The sequence below is a fragment of the Phyllobates terribilis genome, unplaced genomic scaffold (genome assembly GCF_046119375.1).
Source record: "Phyllobates terribilis strain yellow unplaced genomic scaffold, ASM4611937v1 Scaffold_298__1_contigs__length_2340664, whole genome shotgun sequence".
Lineage (NCBI taxonomy): Eukaryota > Metazoa > Chordata > Amphibia > Anura > Dendrobatidae > Phyllobates > Phyllobates terribilis.
This window is the reverse complement of record NW_027363058.1, coordinates 89,921-101,221: the sequence shown is the minus strand read 5'-3', so window position 1 is coordinate 101,221 and position 11,301 is coordinate 89,921. Positions and strand designations below refer to the sequence as shown.

Here is an 11,301-nt window from a genome sequence, read left to right as displayed (position 1 = left end):
TCGTTGGATGCTGAGAAAGCATTCCATAGAGTCTCCTGGCACGCCATATATGATTCTCTTAAAAAGCTTGGGGTAGGGGTCTAGGGGACCCTTTTATAGCCAAAATCACGGCCCTGTATCACAATACGTCACCTAGGCTGAAGATAAATGGAACTGTAGCACCGAGGGCTCGGTTGCTACAGACGTATTGCACCTCACCCAGAGGTGTGATATCTCACTCTCAGATAAGGATGGAGTGTGGATCAGGACCCGACACCTGCATGCATTACACCACATTGCCGTGGGGCAGGGCGACCAATATGCCCCTGAGATGGGCACGACAGTCCCTGTCCCTGGCTGGAGTGGGGGGAGGGAACACTGAGGAAGGGGAACCCTGCAGTGCAGGAGCAGGGAGGAAGCAGTTCCTGGGTGCATTGAGAAGGGAGTATAAAAGGTGGGCACCATCTTAGTTCAGTGCAGAGAAGTCTGAGCAGAGGTGGCAGGGAGCAGGGGCTCTGCATGAGCTCTGCTCCGGAGGCGGGCCTAGTAACAGAGGCCCAGGCCTGCAAGAGGGAGAAGGAAGGAAGAGGAGCGGAGAAGGCTCCAGGAACGAGGAATGAAGGGATCCCAGGGGTGCGGACGGGCGAGTCGCCACCGCACGCCCGAATCCACCTGCGTGGAGGGGTCAGGCCAAAGGGGGAGACCGGTCCCCGAACTAGTGGAGGCAGGAAACGACCCTCAGCTAGAAACCGGAGGCTCTGACATTTTATGTGGCGCAGCCCCTTGCTCCACCCGCTAGGAAGGCACCACATAGGGTCAGGGAAACTGGCGCCAAGTTTACCAAGAGGAGGCCCGAGGCAGCCGGACAGAAGTGTTGGTAAGAAAGGCCAGACAAAGGACACACAAAGGGGGTCCTGTGAAGCGCTCCAAAGTTATCTGGGAGTTGTCTGAGCCCCTCACCTGGTGAGCACAGTACGATGTGGGCAGCCGTTACCTGCAGACGTGGTCTGGATAATAAGAACTGTGAGTAAAGGCCCTGAACTGCATCACTGACTCCGTGTCGTTACTGCTGCTGCCCTGCACCATCACCCCCATCCTCCGCATACACTGCCCTGAGGCTATACTCCTCCCGTGGGGAGTTATGCTACGCTCTGCTGCACCCACAACACCAGCCTTAGCGGTCTGCCCTGTAGCGGCGGTTCACTCTGACCGCAATCCACGGGTGGCGTAGTCGGACATTTAAACATCAAAACCACATAAATAGTTCCGCCACTGGTTTGACCGCCCTGAGCCACGGAACCGGATCGCCGCCACGAAGACTACAACCACCAGCATCCACCAAAAAGGGTCCGGCTCCGGGTGTCCCAAGGCCCAGGGGGTGCGTCAGAACATTTTCATCACCTTTCACAATCACCAATGGGACAAGGCAGGGATGTCCTCTGTCCTCTCTCTTATACATCCTAGTGACGGAGCACCTGCTCTCATCAATTCGCCATAACCCCAATATTAGGTGGATTGAGGTGGGAGGCACCGAGTACAAGTGCTCTCTATTTGCTGATGATGTCCTAGTATATATCACTCAATCACATATATCCATCCCTGCTGTTATGGCTGAAATAGATCACTTTGTTACATGGTAAAATTTTAAAATCAATGCAGCGAAGTCTGAGGCCCTCGATGTCTCCCTCCCTAAATCCATATAGGATTCCATCCAGTCCAACTTTCCCTTTGCCTGGCCCTCACAGGGTATCAAATACTTAGGAATTCCTATTCATAGAGACCTCTCCCATCTATGTTATCTTAATTTTGGGCCCTTTATTGAACAATTCCATACAGACCACGGTTGGCAAGTTAGAACTGTAAGATTCACTACGTGAACCACTGGTGTTTTGTGGAAAAGCACATGTAAGATTCTGCAACAGTCTCTGCTGATACTCCTGCATGCGTGCATCCCTTTCTATGGCAGGAATAATTTCTGCAAATTTACTTTTGTACCGGGGATCTAACAGTGTGGCAACCCAGTAGTCAGGATTATTTCTAATTCTCACAATTCGAGGGTCATGTTGCAGGTAGTGCAGCAAGAAGGCACTCATGTGTGTTGCGCATCCAGGAGCACCAAGTCCCTGTTGTGTTGGTGGCGAGGTAACAATCATGCTTCCTTCCTCTGTCCTCTCCCCCCAACCTCGCACAACAGAAATGTGATCAAGGTCTCCCTCATCTGATGAGTCTTCCATCAGTTCGTCCTCCACTTCTTCCTGGGCTCCTGCACCTTCCTCACTAGTTTGGCTGCTACCATGCGCCCTGGTAAAATCATCTCCCCCACCCTCACATGCCTGCCGCCCTGGTGCTGCCGACCGTCTGGACCTTGCAGATGTTAGCCCTTCCGCATACAACTCCTCCTCCTCTACTTCCTCCACCTCCTCTTGTGCCACCACCTGACTCCGAATTCTGTTTAACATGTGCTCCAGCATGTAAATCACCGGAATAGTCATGCTGATAATGGCATCGTCAGCACTAAACATCTTCGTCGCCATTTCAAAACTGTGCAGAAGGGTGCATAGGTCCCTGATCTGAGACCACTCCTCCAGCGTGATTTGCCCCACCTCTGAATCTCGTTGGCCCAGGCTATACGTCAGAACGTATTGCACCAGGGCTTGTCGGTGCTGCCACAGTCGCTGCAACATGTGCAGAGTTGAATTCCACCGGGTAGGCACATCGCATTTTAGCCGGTGAAGTGGCAGGCCCAACGACTTCTGTAGAGATGTAAGTCGCTGAGCTGCGGGATGCGAACGGCGGAAGTGAGCACACAGTGACCGTGCCCTCTGCAGAAGGCCATCTAGTCTGGGATAGTGGGCTAAAAATTGCTGGACAACCAGGTTCAACACGTGAGCCATACAAGGCACGTGTGTGACATTGCCCCGGCGAAGGGCCGCACCCAGGTTTGCAGCATTGTCGCACACGGCCTTCCCTGGTTTCAGGTCCAGTGGAGACAACCATTCATGAAATTGGTTCTCCAGAGCTGACCACAACTCCTCAGCTGTGTGACTCACATTTCCCAGACATTTCAATGTAAAAACCGCCTGATGACGTTGAGCCCTACTGCCAGCATAGTAAGGAGGTGTGCAGGATCCCTTCTGCGCAGTTAGAAAGCTTGTGGCATGACCAGACAGGCTTTGGGTGCAGGTGGAAGACCGAGAGGAGGTTGAGGAGGCAGAAGCAGTGGAGGAAAAATTACATAAAGAGGATTGACGCACAACTCGTGGGGACGGCAAGACTTGGACAGCAGCCCCTTGTCCTGCTGTCACCATAGTTACCCAGTGCCCAGTCAGCGACATGTAACGCCCCTGTCCATGCCTACTCGTCCAAGTGTCTGTGGTGAAATGCACCCTGTCACACACAGAGTTTCTCAAAGAAGCGGTGATGTTGTGTGCGACATGCTGGTGGAGCGCAGGCACACCTTTCTTTGAGAAGTAGTGCCGACTGGGCATCTGGTACTGGGGCACTGCGACGGACATAAGGTCTCGAAAATCCTCTGTGTCCACCAGGCGGAAAGGCAGCATTTCTGTAGCCAAGAGCTTGCAGATGGTGAAATTCAACCTCTTAGCTTTCTCATGGCTAGGAGGAAATGGTCTTTTACTTGTCCACATCTGAGGGACCGAGGGCTGGCTATTGTGCTTAGACGGGGTTGATAAGGGTGTCCCCGGCAAACTGCCGGTCTGTGAGGAAGATGCAGGCGGACATGTTAGGTTGCCTTGATCCAAAGGTGGTGCTATCGATGTCGGACAGCGCTCAAGACCAGCTGGTGTTACCACCTCCAAAGAAAATGATGACCTGCCAATCACGCTGGCTGTTGCGGGTAAAGAGGTGGCAGGTCTGCGCCCCAAAACAGGTGTGACTGCTGTCCCCCCAGTCACAGAGGATGAAGAGGCCGCGGATGCACAAGATATGGCAGACGGTGGTTGGCCCGGCCGGCTAGACCGCATTGTAGCACACTGAGCTTCCCACTGCAACTTATGCTTCATGTCCATGTGCCGGTTCATGCATGAAGTACTCAAACTATGTATTTTTTGGCCTCTACTTAGCTTTTGCTGACAAATGTTACAGATAACACGAGTTGGGTCATCTTTATCGATCTGAAAAAATGCCCAGGCTATGCAAGGCGTAGCACCCATGCGACCTGAAGAGCCACCACGACTTGTGGTGAGAGGCAGAGTTGTGTTTGAGGATGCAGTTGTTGACGTGCTTCCAGTACTACGTCTCTGTCCAGGAAGGCGCAACCTGACCTCGTCGTCACTAGCATCTTCCTCCACCTCCTCTGCTGACCTCATCTCTTGGCTGACTGTGGGTTGACAGTAAGTGGGATCTCCGAACTCATCATCATCACCCTGTGCGTTATCACACCCGTCGTCCTCAGAGCCAACCTGTTCCTGCCCTGACAAAAAACTAAAGTTGTCGCTCCAATCAGGTATTTGAGTCTTATCATCGTCTTCCTCATTGTCTCCACCAACAGGAGTTACAGTTTGGGAATGAGGGTCTACATTATGGTCAGAACCTTCTGCGTCTGGTCCTGGATCCGACTCATAAAGATTCTGGGCATCAGTGCAGATCATTTCCTCGTCTGGATTCACAGAAGCGCTGGAGTCGACCTCTGATTCCCAGGCTATAGTATGAGTAAACAGCTCTGCAGACTCAACCATCTGTTCTACCTCATACTCAGACGGGCAGCTGGAGATTTGGGAGCTGTGAGGAAGCAAGTGCGATTTGGGTGACACCTTTGAGGACTGGAGTATTTGTGATGTTGAAGTTGATGTGGAGGAGAGCCCACTTAAAGGAGCACTTGATATCCGTTGAAGCACCTGCTGTTTTTGTGCCTCATCTGGAATTTGTAGCGATTGGCGTGGCCGTAAGAAAGGGATCTTATCACATTGTCCGCTAAAAGAAGTAGACATTTTAGTTTGGCTGGAAGATGGTCTTTCTTCTGCACCTACCCCACGGACACAACCTTTTTTCCCTTTCCCAACACGCCTATTCCCCTTTCCACCAGCAGCAGGCCTTTTTCCACTCATTTTGGTGGTTAACTAATTCACAACTCTGGAGTTGTTTGCACAAAAAAACAATGGATGGTAACCGAGCAGAGCTGAGTGGCCAAACTGTGGTATTAGGCCAAAACTATTGGCTGGGTTAGATGCAGAAAAAAATTATTTTTAATTTGCAACCTGATGGAGGTCAGTATAGATGGACTAATAGACCAAGTCCCACACACCGCTAGAAGCCCAAATATTTTTTCAGAGCTAGATGCAGAAATTTTTTTTATTCAATTTGCAACCTGATGGAGGTCAGTATAGATGGACTAATAGACCAAGTCCCACACACTGCTAGAAGCCCAAATATTTTTTCAGAGCTAGATGCAGAAAAAAATTATTTTTAATTTGCAACCTGATGGAGGTCAGTATAGATGGACTAATAGACCAAGTCCCACACACCGCTAGAAGCCCAAATATTTTTTCAGAGCTAGATGCAGAAAAAAATTATTTTTAATTTGCAACCTGATGGAGGTCAGTATAGATGGACTAATAGACCAAGTCCCACACACCGCTAGAAGCCCAAATATTTTTTCAGAGCTAGATGCAGAAAAAAATTATATTCAATTTGCAACCTGCTGGAGGTCAGTATAGAAGGACTAATAGAACAAGTCCCACACACTGCTAGAAGCCCAAATATTTTTTCAGAGCTAAATGAAGAAAAAAATTATTTTTAATTTGCAACCTGATGGAGGTCAGTATAGATGGACTAATAGACCAAGTCCCACACACTGCTAGAAGCCCAAATATTTTTTCAGAGCTAGATGCAGAAAAAAATTATTTTTAATTTGCAACCTGATGGAGGTCAGTATAGATGGACTAATAGACCAAGTCCCACACACTGCTAGAAGCCCAAATATTTTTTCAGAGCTAGATGCAGAAAAAAATTATTTTTAATTTGCAACCTGATGGAGGTCAGTATAGATGGACTAATAGACCAAGTCCCACACACCGCTAGAAAACCAAATATTTTTTCAGAGCTAGATGCAGAAAAAAATTATATTCAATTTGCAACCTGCTGGACGTCAGTATAGAAGGACTAATAGAACAAGTCCCACACACTGCTAGAAGCCCAAATATTTTTTCAGAGCTAGATGCAGAAAAAAATTATTTTTAATTTGCAACCTGATGGAGGTCAGTATAGATGGACTAATAGAACAAGTCCCACACGCTGCTAGAAGCCCAAATATTTTTTCAGAGATAAATGAAGAAAAAAATTATTTTTAATTTGCAACCTGATGGAGGTCAGTATAGATGGACTAATAGACCAAGTCCCACACACTGCTAGAAGCCCAAATATTTTTTCAGAGCTAGATGCAGAAAAAAATTATTTTTAATTTGCAACCTGATGGAGGTCAGTATAGATGGACTAATAGACCAAGTCCCACACACCGCTAGAAGCCCAAATATTTTTTCAGAGCTAGATGCAGAAAAAAATTATATTCAATTTGCAACCTGCTGGAGGTCAGTATAGAAGGACTAATAGAACAAGTCCCACACACTGCTAGAAGCCCAAATATTTTTTCAGAGCTAAATGAAGAAAGAAATTATTTTTAATTTGCAACCTGATGGAGGTCAGTATAGATGGACTAATAGACCAAGTCCCACACACTGCTAGAAGCCCAAATATTTTTTCAGAGCTAGATGCAGAAAAAAATTATATTCAGTTTGCAACCTGATGGAGGTCAGTATAGATGGACTAATAGAATGATGCTATGCCCAAAAGATTTTACTTCACTAGGTGCAGTAAAAAAATTGGTATTCTATACACAGGTGGTATATCTTGCAACACAGATAGGCTACTCCACTGACTAACACACTCTGCAATAGGCCAAAAAGGATTAGCTTTGCTAGATTCAGCCAAATGCTGTGAAAAAAACTTGCACAGCACTGGCACAGACCTGCCTGGCAAAAACTGATAGGAACTGATGTAACCTAGTCCTGAAAAGGACTCCAATTACAATTAGTCTTTACTCCCACAATCTATCTATTTAAGAGCACAGACCTGCCTGATAAAAGTCGTAGGAAATGCTGTAACCTAGTCCTTAAAAGGACTGCAATCACAACTATTCCCTACTCCCAAGCTATCTGTATATTTGTGCGAAAATTGGCTTGAAATTAACAAGGTATAGCGCACACAGCAACAGCGGTGCCGTCTAACACGCAGCTGCAGCAGTGAGAAAATGGTGGCGACGGGGAAAATGGCTTGGTCTTATAGGGCAAGGACATGTGACATACACTGCCAATCACACATGCCCTTGCTTGTGTGAAAAAAAGCACTTCGCTCCGTGTGTGCGCTGCTGATAGGCTGACAGATTGCACCTCCCCACTGCAAATGCGGGAAAGAGAAAAAAAAATGGAGATCTTCATTGTTCCTGCAGAGATCCATCCCCTGCCCCTCCCCCCGCCCGGCTGTACACTCAAACTGCGTATTAACATTAATTTTCATCATTACTGAGAAAAAATCCAGTTATGGTTTTGGTGCACGAACAGTTATCGAACATAACCTCGAACAGCCGAATTTTTCTCAAATTGTTCGTGTTCGCCGACCGGCTCGAACACCGCCCAAAACAGCTCGAATTTGAGATTGGCGAACAGTTCGAGTAGAACAACGCTCATCTCTAGTATGCCGCTGCTGAATTGCCGGCTTTTCATGTTTCACTGTTGGCACTGTTCCCATCGATTTGGGCAATCACTGTAATGCCACAACCACCATGGCTGTGGCATTACAGTGAGTGGCAGACAATCCCTGCATGATTGGTGCTCTAAATAGCGCCAGACATGCAGGACACGCTTTTGGTGCACGAACAGTTATCGAACATAACCTCGAACAGCCGAATTTTTTGCAAATCGTTCGGGTTCGTCGAACAACTCGAACACCGCCCAAAACAGCTCGAATTTGAGATTGGCGAACAGTTCTAGTCGAACACCGCTCATCTCTAGTTATGATGTGGGAAGTGATGGGTATGGATTTAGTGGAAGAGTGTCAGTTTATGTGGGAGAATGGGATGCTTGCGGGTTCAATGAAGGAGGGAGTGGTGGTCTTAATCCATAAGAAAGGGGATAAAAGGTGTTTGAGTAATTGGAGGCCAATTACGCTTCTGAACGCCGATTACAAGGTATTCAGTAAAATTTTGGCGTGTCGGATGCGTGTGGTTGTAGCTGATGTGATTGGTAAAGATCAAGTGTGTGCAGTGCCTGGTAGATGTATGACGGATAATCTGTGTCTTTTAAGAGATGTGTTGTGGGATTGTAAAGTAAGAAAGCAGAAGTGTATGGTGATGGCTGTTGACTTTGAAAAGGCGTTTGATCGCGTGTCTCATGTGTTTCTATTTGAGGTTTTGCGTAGAATGGGTTTTCCGGAGAAATTTGTGCGTGCCGTGAGAGGATTGTATGGGGAGGTGGTGAGTGAATTTCTGGTGAATGGGTTTTTGAGTGAGAAAGTGTGTATTAGGTCTGGTGTGAGGCAAGGTTGTCCCATGTCACCGGTATTATTTGTGTGTGTGATTGAGCCACTGCTGTGTATGATTCGGAAAGAGAAAGTGGTGCGTGGTTTGTTAGTGCCAGGGAGTGGTGGAATGACTGTGAAAGTCTTAGGATATATGGATGATGTAGTAGTGGTGAGTGAGAGTGTGGCCTCTATGGAGAGAGTAAAATTGTTGTTGAATTTTTTTTGTGGCGCGTCAGCGTTTCGTGTGAATTGGAACAAATGCATGTTTAAATGTTTTGGTGACAATAGGATTAAGATGGATGGTGTGGCTGGTGTGGATGGTGCAATTAAAGTGTTGGGAGTTTTTTTTAATGATGATTTGAAAGGTTATGAGAGTTGGGATGAATGTGGTGAGCGGATTGTGCGGAAGATGAATTTTTGGAAGTTACGTTCTTTGTCTTTGGTAGGGAAGGTTCTTATTATTAAGGCTGTTATTCTCCCTATTTTGCTTTATGTTTCTTGTATTTTTCCAGTGCCCTATAGGAAAATTAAAAAAGTGGAGAAACTATTTTTTGTGTTTTTTTGGGGCAGTAGGATGGAAAGACTTAAGAGAGAGATTTTGTTTAAGCAATATTTGTATGGGGGACTGAAGTTTCCGAATATTGAAGTGTTTCTAACATTGCATTTTATTAAGACTACGGTCATTTTGATTGGGAAGAATAATAAAGGGGCATTTATGTGTAAGTATTTGGCTGGATGGATGCTGTATGGTCTGAATTGGGTGAAGCGTGATAAGAATGTGCCTGTTGCTTTTAAGTGTCCTGAGTGGTATGGTTTGATTGAGAAGTTTGTGAGGAAGAATGATTTGTTAGCAGTTGCAATGAAAGACTTTATGTTGGTTAAGAAGGTGATGGGGAAGATGTGTGTGAATGAGTGTGAGAGTAATGTGGTGGGATTGCGTTCTATGGAAGTTGCGCGGGTATGGAAGAAGTTAAGCATTCAAGGTGTGTCGAATAGACAGCGAGATATAGTATGGATGGGCCTTCATAATATTTTGCCAGTGAGGGATTTTCAGAAGAAAAGAGATCTCATAAGATCTGCAGTATGTCCAAGGGATGGTTGTGGAGCGAATGACACGGTGAGGCACCTTATGTGGGATTGTAATTTTGCGTATGATGTGTGGAAAGGTGTGGGTGGACTGTGTAAAGGGGTTGCTGGTGTGAAGTTTATTGATTGGAGAGTGACTATGTTTGGTTTTGGTGCTAGTCGTCGTGGCCTAGAAAGGATGATGTGGTTTATTATGGTGTGTGTGCAGGAGAGCTTGTGGGATGTGAGAAATTTGTGTGTGTTTAAAAGAGTAAATTTAACAGTAAATGATTGTATTAGGTTGATCTTAGCAAGACTATATGTAATCTATTTGTGGGATACAAGAGAAGGTGGTGGTGGTGGAACAGATTCTGAAGGTGTGTGGAAATACCTTAAGTGGCAGGATATGGTTAAATACCGTTGATATTTTTTCTGGAAATTTCTCTGGCATAGGATTACTTGTTTGTATTTTTGTTGAATAATACTTTAATAAAGAAGCCACAATGATGTTTATGAAGTGGCAGTATAACTTATGACGAAGTCTGGTTAACTGTTTGCTTATATCTAAACCTGAGTGGTTTTAAAAAAAAAAAAAAAAAAATCTGTTCTTATCAGTTTAATATCTGATACGTCCCCTATCTGGGGACCATATATTAAATGGATTTTTAGAACAGGGAGATGGAAAAAGAGCTTGCTCTGTCCACTCCACGCATTGACCTGGTATTGCAGTATCTCCAGGACCGGTGCACCCCTTCTTTAATGCAGTTTCTAAAATCAGAAAGAATTGAATTCAATGTTTTTTGTTCATTTTGTTTGTTTGTCGGATTTTGGGATGGACTCTTTGGCTTTGCTTTTCTTCTCCTCATTGGATTTTTCATGTTCAAAGTTGCAGAAGCCAGATGACAAGCTCATTTTGGTTCAACTTCAGCAACTGTGCATTGCATTGCCATGTAATGTAATGCAATGCTATCTATCTAGCTCTCCCTCTTTACTTCCTTTTGGATAAACAGACATATTAGGCAAGCATTTTGGAGCTTTCACCTAAATAACTACAGGTGGTGAGATAAGCTGCACAATATAATTGACCTTTCAGTATATTGTTGCACACACACCATCTATTTAGCAAATGCCCTTGTTATCAACAGCAGCCTTTTAAACTCACCTGAGCTAACAGGTATGTGCGCTGGTTACTCTGCTGCGCTTAAAATTTCTTTTTTGGTTTGCTACAATGCCTTTTCTGAAATGTCTCCCTCTGCTGGAACACTGACTTCTTTCATTTAATGCCTGCAGACTATAAAAGAGAACCCAACCCAAAAAGTTTGGTTGATTAGTATGTGGCATTCTGTTAAACTGTTGCTTATGGCGGTCTCTGTGAGCTTCTCAGTGACATTCAGCCAGCCAGGTATCCTGCCTGCAGTAGATGGAATGTGGCAATGGAACGCTGGCTGCGCGTGTCATAATAGGCTCTGAGCCTTTATATACCTGCGCACAGCAGCAGCCACCTTCAGTCTGCTGCTGGACAGCCAGCAGCAGCAGGAGAGGTAAGTAATCAGCAGCCCTCCTGCTAAGGGTAGACAGCTGCTCGTTCCACCCCACCCCCCGCCTTAATTGGTTCTCCTCCCTTCCAACGGTGTTGAGGCGGGTGGGAACAGCAGGGGGTGAGGGTGCTGTGTTTAAAGAGGTGGAGTTATGCAGATGTAAAACGCGTGGATTGCAGCAGCAGCA

At 46.0% G+C, this 11,301-nt stretch overlaps 1 pseudogene; it reads left to right on the top strand.

Moving 5' to 3' along the window:
• The first annotated feature begins 10,122 nt into the window (after positions 1-10,122).
• LOC141220686 (U2 spliceosomal RNA) lies at positions 10,123-10,330 on the top strand (annotated as a pseudogene).
• Positions 10,331-11,301: the final 971 nt, after the last annotated feature.